The following is a 12450-nucleotide window of genomic DNA, read 5'->3' on the forward strand; positions in this document are numbered from 1 at the left end:
ATTTGGGAAATAGGATGAGGTGGTGGAAAAAGAGCTCCATAGATACTTTGAAACATTGGATCTTGTGAGCAGGCTCTTCCTCTTCTTAGAGGATCTTCCAATATTGGAAATTTAGATTTCTGCAATTCTTTGAACACTGGGTCAACTTTCCCTTTGCCACGAACACTTTGGGTATATTTAGGATGTAGGATGAACTTTCTTGGTTAACAATAGGCATGCTTCTCTCAATCTTCTTTCCTGTAATACTCTTTCGACCCAATATTTAATATTAGCCTCTTCTCTTTCAAGCATAAAGTTGACTCTTCATTATTGGTCAAGGGACTTTCAACTTTTCTAGTCAAGAGTATTTAGTTGATTTATTTTGTCTTCTTTCTCATCCTAGAAGCTAAGGTTGGGTTGTACTATCAAGATTTTTCTCTTGTGAGGCAATACCATTTCTCCTTACGAGCTAATATGCATGACTCTATTGAAAATCTAGTCATGTTTGTTATTAGTGACATACACTTATTCAAATTATAAGTATAGACTAAGCATATTGTATAGTTAATAGTGTTAACCAAGCAATTCAGTTGTTACTAAGGTCTATAGTTGCTACCTAGTTCATTGGACAAATTTTAGTTTGCATCAAGCAGTTACTACTATGGTGATGATTAGCAGTGTAAACCAAGCATCTCAATGTATGTCAAGTTTACCAATGCAAACTAAGTTATGTAGTGTTTACCAAAGTCATAGTTGATGTGATGTGAGTCTAGTGTTAACTAAGCTACTCAATGTTAACCAAATGAGCCAGTTTATACTGATCTTGTAGTGATAGCATTGACTAATCTATGTAGTGTGAATTGAGGGATTCAATTTATATGTTGAGTTTCACAGCATTCACCAAGTCATCAGTATACACTGAGTTCAAGATGACTTGGAAGTGATCAATATGGATTAAGCTTCAACATATACTGAGTGCATGATGATGCTAAGCATTGATAGTGGAAGTCAAGTATCATAACCTCACTGAGTCAATCTTCACAACCTGAGTTTCTATACTTTGGTTGGCTTTGTAATATTTGTGTAAACTTGTATTGTGGTTGACTTTGTAATTTTGTAATTGGATTGGTATATACATAATTTATTGTATCACATCCAAAGTAACAATGATATGGAAGTAATGTAACAAGTTGAGAAGAAAGAAGAGCAAATTACAAAGGCTACAGTAGTATAAGGAGTAGCAAAGATTTATCTATCATAGCAAGGTGATTTGTACACTTAGAGAAATCTCATTCAACAAACCTATTTGTAATTAGAGATCAGCTACTAATTCATTCTAATAGGTGGATCAATCAAATCTTTTAACAAGGTAGACCTAACAATCTTGTGTAAATATCTTTACCGAGTGCATACTTCATTGTATGTTTGCAAATCCTTTTGCAAGGTGGACCTAGCAGTCCTTATTCTTGCTAAGAGGGCAGATCATTTGAAGTGATAATTGTAAGCCTTAACAGGCCAACTTTATACTATAGTACTAAAGCTTATGGGTATCATCCCTACCCTAGTTATACTTTCTATTTGGAAGGTTTCTGGGTCACCAAAATTTTGTGTCATAAGTGTTATGTACGCTTTAATATTTTCAATTTTTCATGCATGCAATTAGATCAAAATTCACATGAAGGATTAATTTCTAATTAAGGATTAAGTTTTATTGGTTACTGATTCACCCCTCCCCTCTCAATAACTTAGCCTATCATAATATTTCCAACAATTTGTATCAGGGCTTTGTGGTTCTCAAAGAAAAGTTTAACAGCTTGAGCAAAGATCAAAGGCAATGGAGGTATTCAAACTTGACAAGGCTATTGAGAATGAGAAGCTATATTTTGAATTAGTTATTGGACAACTCAAGAAAGAAAAAGAGAAACTCTTTCAATCCCTAAAAAGAAGAAAAGATCTTGCAATCCAAATGAATGATCCACTCTACATTGAAGAAAGAATTGAAGACATCCATTCAAGAAATTTAGATGAAGTTGATGAAGCAATCAAAGAACTATTGGAAAAGAATAGTACTCTTCAAGAAGAAGTAAGAATACTAAGAAGAAAGCAAGAAATTTAGTTAGTAAGATTGTGTGAAGTCATTGAAGATAAAAACAAAATAAGAGAAGAGATAAAAGGAAAGCAAAATAGAATCTAGCACCTATCCCTTCAGCAAACAAACTTGATTGATCAACTCACCAATGAAAATGAAGAAATCATGAATCTAAGATGATAAAATGAAATATTGAAAAATGATCTAAACTCTAAAAGGCAAACCAATGAAAGGATGATGAAATCTCATGTAGACATGAATCAATTGAATGAGCAAAGTCATTACAGACAAAAAGGAAAAGTAAGAATTGAATATATAGAAGAAGGTGAATCATCCAAGCAAGGAGCTCAAAAGAATCAAAAACCTAGTTGCAGTCACTATGGTAAGATAGGTCATACATCAAACAAATGTTGGAGCAATGGGAAAAAAAATCAATGAAAAATGCTACAATTGTAATCAGCATGGTCATAGAGCAAATGAATGCAAAGAGAAACCAAAATTTGAAGGTAAATGTCACAAATGTAAGAAGCATGGGCACAAGTCATTAGAATGCAAAACAAAGATATTGAATCCAATATAATAGATTGTAAAAGTTATATTTGGTTGGGACTACAACACTTGGTGCAAATATCAATATTGTGGAGAATTTGGACACATTGGAATGAATTGTGTGAAATATCACTTAAGCAAAAGAGATACTACCAAAAGATGTTTTATTTGTACAGAACTTGGTCATCTTGCCAAGAACTATATGAATATTAGAAGAATTGAAGGTGAAAAGAAGGCAAAAGTTGATAACATCAAAAAGAAGATGAGACAGCAATAGGTTCCAAAATCTTATGAAAATGCAAGTTTGAGAAATGATGATCAAGTCACTCAAGAATTGGGTGACTCCACCACTTCCACTTGATTTCTCAAAGGAGAACTAGAACTAGGATATTAAAGAAGGCATCTAACATTAGTTCTAGTTGACAAATACAAAAGATCCATATTAGCATTCAAGATGCAAAGGGATCACCGAGTAAGAGATGGCAGTCACTATGAAGTTACTATCCTTACCAAGTGAGGTTGGGTTGCAGATTCTATCGAGCAAGGTCTGGAGTAACTAAGTCTTATGTGGTTATCGATTCATAGAAGACTATTGAGTATTCAATGCAAGTGAAGTGGATGACACTCTGTCATTTAAGAAAAAAATCATACTAAGCATTTATGGAAAAATTTGATTAAAAATGTGAAATCAAAGTCATTTCTCACCATGAATTATTTAGAGCTATTTGTGCAAAGTGATCTTTAGAGCATTCAATAAATTTGAGTGAATTGTTACCGAAATTTTTCATATTGTCTCAAACCCTACCAAGTGAAGATGGCATCCACTAGCAGCAAAGAAAAAGGATGTTCAAACATGTTGGTTCAAGGTGTGGAATGGAAAGCACTAAATTTCAAGTTGACTCTTGTAGTTGTAAAAACCCTAGATCCAAGTTGAGCGTAGTCATAAATTCCTCCAAAGGTATTGTTAGTTAATGATATCCATTGACATTTCAAATATGCTATCCAAGATATTGGTACATTAGAGATTGATGAATGTTTGAAGGAGTTATGTGTTGATGGTTTGTTGAAACCTAAACATCAACATCTTGAGACAAAAGGTTTAACTCACATTCCTCATTAGCCATAGGATTTCCAAGTACAATGGATAAGGTTTATCCTCAATCATGCGCACAATGGTCAGCTATGGTTAGATCAAACAATATTGATAACCAAGAAGATGATCCACAGGATCATTGATCTTCCCATATTGTCAAAGGTGAAAATGACTAAAACCCTAGGTTAGGTTGAACTGGAGAAGAAAACCCTTGCTAAGTGGGATGGAAGGGGAATGAAGATAAGCTATGTCACTAACATGGAATTGAAGTTCAGGATACATGTCATCACCCACAAAATCTATAGTTTGAGTAGATTGAACAATGTATCTTATGAAGCGGTTGATTTGGCATACAAGGTGGTCAAAAATAACCTATCACTTGACCTTGCCAAGTTACTATTGAACCAGTTCAACAAAAACATGGAGAGCATCAGAACTTCCAAAAACAATCCATGTAAGTTCATTTCACTCTTTACTTTTTTATTTTTCTATGTTTAGAAATTCTTCCCATCAAAAGGTACTATGGTTTGGAGAAAAGATGTACCAGTCCTTTATCAGATTCATGAGTATATTGTTGAAATGGGAGAGAATTATGCAAGTATTATGGACAACTACTTTGATACATTTAAATAAAAGATGAATAATAGATTTAGGATTCCAAAGAAGTTAGTTGAGGATTATAAAGATGATGTTTGTTTCATGGTTGATAGTGACAAGGTGTACATTCAAGCAGTTAGGCCAAGAATAGTAGGGGTAAAACCTCTTGGATATGAGGTGAACATTGATGAAACCAAAGATATAATTGAGGCATTGATAAATGATCTTGTTGACCCTAACGTAGCTTATTTGGTAGCTTTGCTAAGGAAAAGGCTAGGATAGAACTAGAAATCAAACTCGCTTAGGCAGTTAAAAAGGGAAAGAAGAGGATTGCCAAACTGAAAACCAGTTCCACTCTTCTATTAACTAAAGGAAAAGGAGAGGATGAAGAAGTAGAATATAAAGAAAAGTTAGAGGAAGAAAAGCCACTAAAAAAGAAAGGTAAGATAATCATTACCAAACCTACCAAAGAATCTACTATTGTGTTCACACAGAGATCATCTAGAAAGAAAGTAGACAAAGGAGGAGACATAATTTTCAACAGGTCTCCACCCACCTTTGAGGAAAGAATGAAATAGTTAGAATCAGGATCTGGCATTACAAATTTCAAGGTATTGAAATATGAAATTAGGACTGTAGAGGAGCAGAAGAAAATAGAATATATGTTAATATCCAAGATGGGTAAGTGGAAGTACTTACCTAATCAACTTACTTAGCAGATTCCTAATTCTTTGATGAACAAGATTAAGCCAAGATGGGAGCATTCCATGGAAACTACAAAAGATATATATGAGTAGACCCTAAGGAAATTCATGCCAAATTTGGATGACAAGGAGGTGAAGGAATCTTTGAAGAAAAATGAAGAAAAGTGAACTTTGAGATTCAACACTTGTCTTGTGTTATTGAAAGATATTGAGCATGTTGTGAGGAATGCTCCAAACACATGGAAGAATGTCTATCTTCTTCACAAAATGAGTGATTTTGTAGTTAGTGTAAGTGATAAGGATGATGATGAAGAGAAATATGATGAAGAGGTGAATCATTTTGATAATGAAGATGATGAAGAGGAACAGAGACAGGAAGCTACTGATGAAGATGCACAAGATATTGAGGAGACCGACCCAGTAAAGATTGTTACACTAGTCATAGCCTCACTTCCTCATTCTCCCAAAAATAATTAAAAACAAGCCTAGATATAGCTTCAATAGGATTGATTGTGACCAACACTGAAAGCACAAGCAATCAATCAATCTTTGCACCAATCCAGCTCAATACTTCATTTATAGGAGTGCCAATCACTTCATCTACCAAGCAACAAGCTCTTCCTTCTACATCAATTTTGGCTACATTAGGTATTTCTACAATGAGTGCAGTATCAACTTTTTTAGCAAGTTCTACCATATCTACAATTATTTTCATTCCTAGTATGAAAGTAATAAGTGCAAGACTAGTTGAGACCAAGCCTCAATCGAGCACAAAAATTTTTGGAAAAGGCAAAGAAAAGGAAGAAGATATAGATCTTGATGAGGAGATTGCCATTCCTAAATGGAACATCTCAAATCTAAATCCTGATCAGATGCAAACTTTTGGAGAACTTCTTCAAAAGAAAGCCAAGAAATAAAGGCTTAGAGAGGAAAGAGACAAGGAATTCAAAATAATCAAGGATGTTAAGAATACTCTAGTAGAGGCTCTAGGCATAGAGGTTGGAACTTCTCAACCAATTTTATATTAGTTACCAGAGGCAGCCCATAAATACAATGAAGATTTGGATGGACAGGATAAATTATTGCAAAAAGCTAAGAAAAAGTTTGAGAATAAAGTTTTAGAACTTATTGCTCAACAAATTTCCATTCATCAAGTAGAACTATCTACTATTTTAGGCTCTCTAGAGACCTCCTACATCAATGTATCTTTACTTTTTGGAAAACTATGTGATACATCGATTTTCACAAAGGAAATAAGAGATAAATTATCAAAATTTGATGAGGATCTAAAAAAAAGTGCACAAAAATTGCAACTTGACCCAAGTTCAAGCTTTGCCCACTTCAATAAGATTAGATTTCTAACAGATATGTAGGAAAAATTGTAAAAAGAAGAGGCAAGAATAAGATCAACATTGATAGATATTAAGAACATGATTCTCCCAAACATGGGTGCACTGCAGAAGCACATTGCACATTGAAAAATGTTCTTCCATGATAATAACTTCTCCATTGCAGACTATATGATTGAATTGGCAGCAGAAATGCGGGTTGCATTGCACACATCCAAGGTGTTATAGGAGAATTGGGACAAGACTTTAGCACTTATTTTGAAGGTGCATTTAGATTTCTTGTCACATTTTGGCATTATTGTATAAAATATATATTGTATAAATCTTTGACATTAATGTTTAAAAGGGGGAGAAGATGTAAGGAGAAAAGAGTAGAAGATTGTGAAAAGATTGAGATTGGAGAAGATGTAAGGAGAAAAAGATAAAATTGTAGATTGTAAAGAAAATGTATATTGTATAAAGGGGAGAAGATGTATTGTGAAAAGATGTATCGTATACTGTATATTATGTATGGGGGAGCATTACCATATATATCTTACAAAAAAAAAAAATTTGAAAAATCTCAAAAACGGTATACTCTATCGAGTTGGAGACATAAGGTGATGGATAAAGATGTTCTTGGACATTCTTGAATTTAGTTTTGACTAATAAATATTTTTCTCACTAATGCCAAAGGGGGAGATTTTTGACATTCTAGTCATGTTTATTATTAGTGACATACACTTACTCAAATTGTGAGTATAGACTGAGTATATTGTATAGTTAATAGTGTTAACCAAGCATTTCAGTTGTTACCAAGTTCTATAGTTGCTACCAAGTCCTTTGGATAGATTTTGGTTTGCGTCAAGCAGTTACTACTATGGTGATGATCAGTAGTGTAAACCAAGTATCTCAATGTCGAGTTTACCAGTGTAAATCAAGTTGTACAATGCTTACCGAGTTTGCATTTGATGTGATGCAAGTCTAGTTTTAACTGAGCTACTCAGTGTTAACCAAGTGAATTAGTTTATATTGAGCTCATAGTGAATTGAGTGATTTAGTTTATATGCTGAGTTTCACAGCATTTGCCAAGTCACTAGTGCAGACTGAGTTCAAGACTACTTGGAAGTGATTAGTATGGAGTGAGCTTCTACATCTACCAAGTGCATGATGATGTCGAGCACTGACAGTGCATGTCGAGTATTAGAACCTCACCAAGTCAATCTTCAAAACCAGAGTTTCTACACTTTGGTCGACTTTGTAATATTTGTGTAAACTTGTAATGTGGCCGACTTTGTAATTTTGTAATTGGATTGGTATATACATAATGTATTCTATCACATCCAAAGTAATAATGATGTGGAAGAATGTAACAAGCAGAGAAGAAAGAAGAGTGAATTATAAAGGCTACAGTAGTATAAGGAACACCAAATATTTATCTATCATAGGAAGGTGATTTGTACACTCAGAGAAATCTCCTTCAACAAACCAAGTTGTAGATCAAAGATCAGCTATTGCTTCATCCTAATAGGTGGATCAGTTAAATCCTTTAACAAGGTAGACCTAACAGTCTTGTGTAAATCTCTTTACTAAGTGCATACTTCATTGTATGTTTGAAAATCTTTTTCCAAGGTGGACCTAGCAATCCTTATTGCTTCTAATAGGGCAGATCATCAGAAGTGATCATTGTAAGCCTTAATAGGCCAACTATATATTGCAGTACTAAAGCTTGTGGGTATCATCCCTACCCCATTTTTACTTTCTATTTGGAAGGTTTCTGGGTCACCAAAATTATGTGTCATAAATGTTACGAATGCTTTAATGTTTTAGTTTCTCATGTATAGAATTAGATCAAAATTCACATGAAGGATTAATTGCCAATTAAGGATTAAGTTTTATTGGTTACTAATTCACACCCCCCCCCCCCCTTCTCTTAGCAACTTAGCCTATCATCATATTTCCAACAGACTCAACAAATTGAGTGCCACAAAGATAAATTTTAAGTTATCTAGTAAAGCCATAGATAGACTTACTAAGAAAACTTAGGACATATGATTTTGTTCCCCAATAGAGTCACCAAAAATTATTGGTTAATATATTTTCTCCCTTAATTCTTTGGATTATACCTTGACTCTTGAATATACCCAATGGCTAATGGAGGAAAAAGCAGTCAATCAACAAAATGGATCAAAACAATAATCTATCAAAGATCCCTAAATTGAAAGGTACAACTCTATTTTGGATGCAATATTTGCAATTAATTTTTTTTTTGGGTCTTGGGGGTATGCTCTTAACCAAAGATCAGAAGAGGAAAAGACCAAATTTTTCAACACCTTAAACAACTTAGGCAATTCGAAAGTAAGGACTAACTCCTCAAATGCAATATATTCTAATCTTAATTACAAAGATGGACACATGCAAGATTAGCTATGATAGCAAGAGAGTTGGAAGGATAATAGAATGGGAAATTCTCAGATTGTTTTTGATAAGGTAAATAGGTTTTAAGGGGTCCTGAAACCCATAAGTTTAACAACAAGAAAGGCTGAAAATAAGCGAAAAAATGCCCAGCCAAAACATAAGTCTTACGGCTGAAAATAAGCCCAAAGGCCCAGCCCGAAACAACTGCCCACTAAAAAGGCCAGAGAACCAACCAGAAAAATAGAGACTAGACGAAAAGCCAAAGCCAAGAGAAACAAAAACCAAAGGACAGAGACCCAACCTAGCAGACTACTTCTCCATCTCGAGCATGGTCTGGGCAGCTTCGGCGCACTCTTGTTGCTCTTCTGCCTTATGATCCTGGGCGTTCGTCAAATCCTGCTCCATTGTGTTGTCCTTGGCTTTATCCACATCCAGCCTATGATAGCAAGAGAGTTGGAAGGATAATAGAACGGGAAATTCTCAGATTGTTGAGTTAACTGATATTTGACAATACCCAAATTGTCTACTTTCTAGCTACTCCATTAATCAATTTTTGGTCCTCTCATACAATAAACTAAAACACATATTAACTACAAAGTATAGCACAAAGAATAGAATAATGCTTATGTTGAAGAAAGTAAAGCTTGCAATCCATTGAATGAAGGAAATAAAACCAAATTCACTTGCATTCATTCAATTTTCAATGATAATATACTTATTCTAAATACTATACTATAAATAAATGAACAACAAAATTATAAGTAGAATCAGAGTCATACACAGTAGTCCCTGTAATCACCTAAAAATGGTCATCTAGACTATTAGCCCCTTTCTCAACATTTTGGCTAAATTAATTTAATCACTTACCTAAGCCAAATTGCTAATAATCAATTTATTTGATTATAACCTATAGTTTGACTATGCTATCCTAAGTTCATTATTTGATTAAAAGAACATGTCCCCTTTTAATTAAATAAAAGACCCCATTCTTCTAACCCACTTAAAGTGCACACATAAAGCCTTTTTTCTATTTTGCAATTAAAAGAAAAGGCTTTGTGACTTTTGTCTTATATGACAAGTCAACTTATATTCTATTGGTTGATTTATGTGTGCACATGGATCACTCCTCTTTTCAAATTCCACCGTTGATCATCCACCATCTTCATCTTGATCTCTACCGTCCATACATCTTTAAAAGGGAGAGAGCTTTCCCCTTCAATCCATCCATCTTTTGAATATTGTTATGCTGCAGGTTTCCTAACAGGTTTCTTTGGAGCTTTGTGGAGAACTTCTATTTCTTGTCTACATTCTCTCATACCATAGCATTTTAGTTTAGATTCATGTTGCATATTAGTTTAGCTTCTATTTTGCAATAATCTATCTCACATAGCTTAATATTTGGATTGTAACACTCTCATCCATGCTTAGAATAGCTGTATTTTTCATATTCATTCTAGCTTAATCTTCATTTGCATTTCATTCTTGAGGAACTCCTTGAGACATTTGCATTCTTGCATCTTGTCTTTGGAACCTCCCATTGCATGGTTTACTAGCAAGAAGAGTATTCCTAAGGCTCAACTGAGAGCCCTTGAACTTGAAATACACTCTCTTGCACTCCGTGGATAGGGAGCTCTAAGCCGGCATCCAAGCATTCCAACTCATGGAATCGTTTGGATAGAAGGGTTTAGAGTGGGACACTTTCGAGTGTACATTTTTGGCGCCCACCGTGGGGCTTGAATCAAATTTTCAGCTCCATTTGCTTTCATTTCTTATCTCTGGTTTTTTTACAGCAGCATATTGGGTCTAATCAAATGCTTTTGTAGAATTTTCACTTTGGTTTTAAGGCCAAGCCATAAGTAAATTGGTTTGAAGGCCAAAAACTTAGTTGGTTTAAAGATTTGATCATATCTTTTAAACCGCTTAGAATTTGGTTCTGAAATTTTGTTTGCAAGTTGCGTATATGCTCAAAATGTTTCAGTCCAATTTTCAGAGCATTTTGACATGATTTTCGGAAGTTATGATATTTTCTTTATTTTCCATAAAAAGCCATTTTTGATCGCAAATCAGCGCATTTTTTGAAAAAACTTACATTTTCAGAAAGCTTTTCGAATTCTAATGGGGGTTCTTTCTTTGTGTTTTTAATTTTGAGATCGTATTAAGAATAAAAAATTCGATTTGATAAATTTGGCCTGTTTTGACAAAATCAATCTCTAGGGAGCAAATGAAGAGATTTTTTAAAATTTCTTGCATTTTTGGAAAGCTCTCTGATTTTTAACAGGGGTCTCTTTTTTTCATTTTCATTTTTGGATACGAAATCATAGAAAAAAAGTTCAATCTTGTTGACTAGGTCAAAACCAAAGAGTAAAAATGAAAGCATTTGTGATTAACTTGCACTTTCTTTGCATGTACTTGGTTGGAGGATAAATTAGATTTTTGAAGCAACTCACCACTTTTTATTGCATATTTTTATGTTATTTCACACTAACTTTTGTTGCTAACAAGTTGTGATTTCAGGTTGCCATCCTTGTGAAAAAAAATTGAAACATTGCATAAAAAGAACGCATGTCAAAGCTTCAAATGCACAAGGGCTACTAACGATTGTTTGCAGGGCTGCCCAAAGCATAAAAACCCAAATTTCTTGCTTTTTTGTTTTCATGTGTGGCATTGAATAATTGTTCATTTTTCATAGGCACATAAAACTTGTGATTGGAGTCTTTTGGTAATAGGAGAGTATGCTCTTCACCCTTGTGGTGAATCAGAAATCTTGACTTGCCATTTGGTTTCAAAAGCAAGGGGTAAATGAATCTTCTTGGCGTGTTTGGGAGAAAATGATTAGAATAGGAGAGTATGCTCTTCACCCTTGTGGTGAACCAGAAATCTTGACTTCCAAAATTTGATCCACTTTGTGTAGTTAGAATCCTTTAGAGGGCCTGCTCTCGGACAACCTGAGAGGAACGACCCAAGTGGGAACAAGCCGATTACCTGGCTCTTCCAACCCACTATAAACTCAAGGCTATCAAGGACACAAAACCTTGGTAGACGTAGTGTTTATCTTCGTCTAGTGTGATCGCTTATGGGATTTCGACCATAGGGAGATCACTAGGCAAGAATGCTTAAGGTACTCTTGTGATCGCGAGATCGGTTACTCATCGCAAGGTGAGGTGTCCCGTAATTGGGAGCAAGAGGAACACTATGAACGGAAGCCCTATCTAAACACTCTAAGTTAGTAACTACCCTTTTTTTAGCCGCTCAACTTCTTGGTGCAAGGATCGATCCTAGTGGACTACCCGGATCACCCCAAGATTTACACTCACCATATGTGTTCCCTTGGTTATGCTTATGGCATTTCCATGACAAAGCCAATATCTCTTGTGGGCAACCACTTGGTGTGAGGCGAAGGAGCATCAAGCGTGGGCTAAGTTGTTGAGTAATGAACCATGACTCTAAGGTAGATTGCTTGGCTATTGTTTTTGATGTTTTGACCAGTGTTAACGTTCTTGCAACATAAACATTCCGATAAAGATTTGTTAGGAAGGCTGTTCTGATATCCCAAGTGCGTATTGACAAGGTTGTTTTTACCCTTGATCAATTGTTTTGAAGACATGTTACAACACTTACTGTTTGCAAACCTTGCTGTTTACTGATACAAGTTGAGACGAAATGCTGTCTGATTAAAACAACTATCTGATTGAC

This window comes from Cupressus sempervirens, chromosome 11, assembly GCF_028749045.1.
Source record: "Cupressus sempervirens isolate cs-2001-9-10 chromosome 11, ASM2874904v1, whole genome shotgun sequence".
Classification (NCBI taxonomy): domain Eukaryota; kingdom Viridiplantae; phylum Streptophyta; class Pinopsida; order Cupressales; family Cupressaceae; genus Cupressus; species Cupressus sempervirens.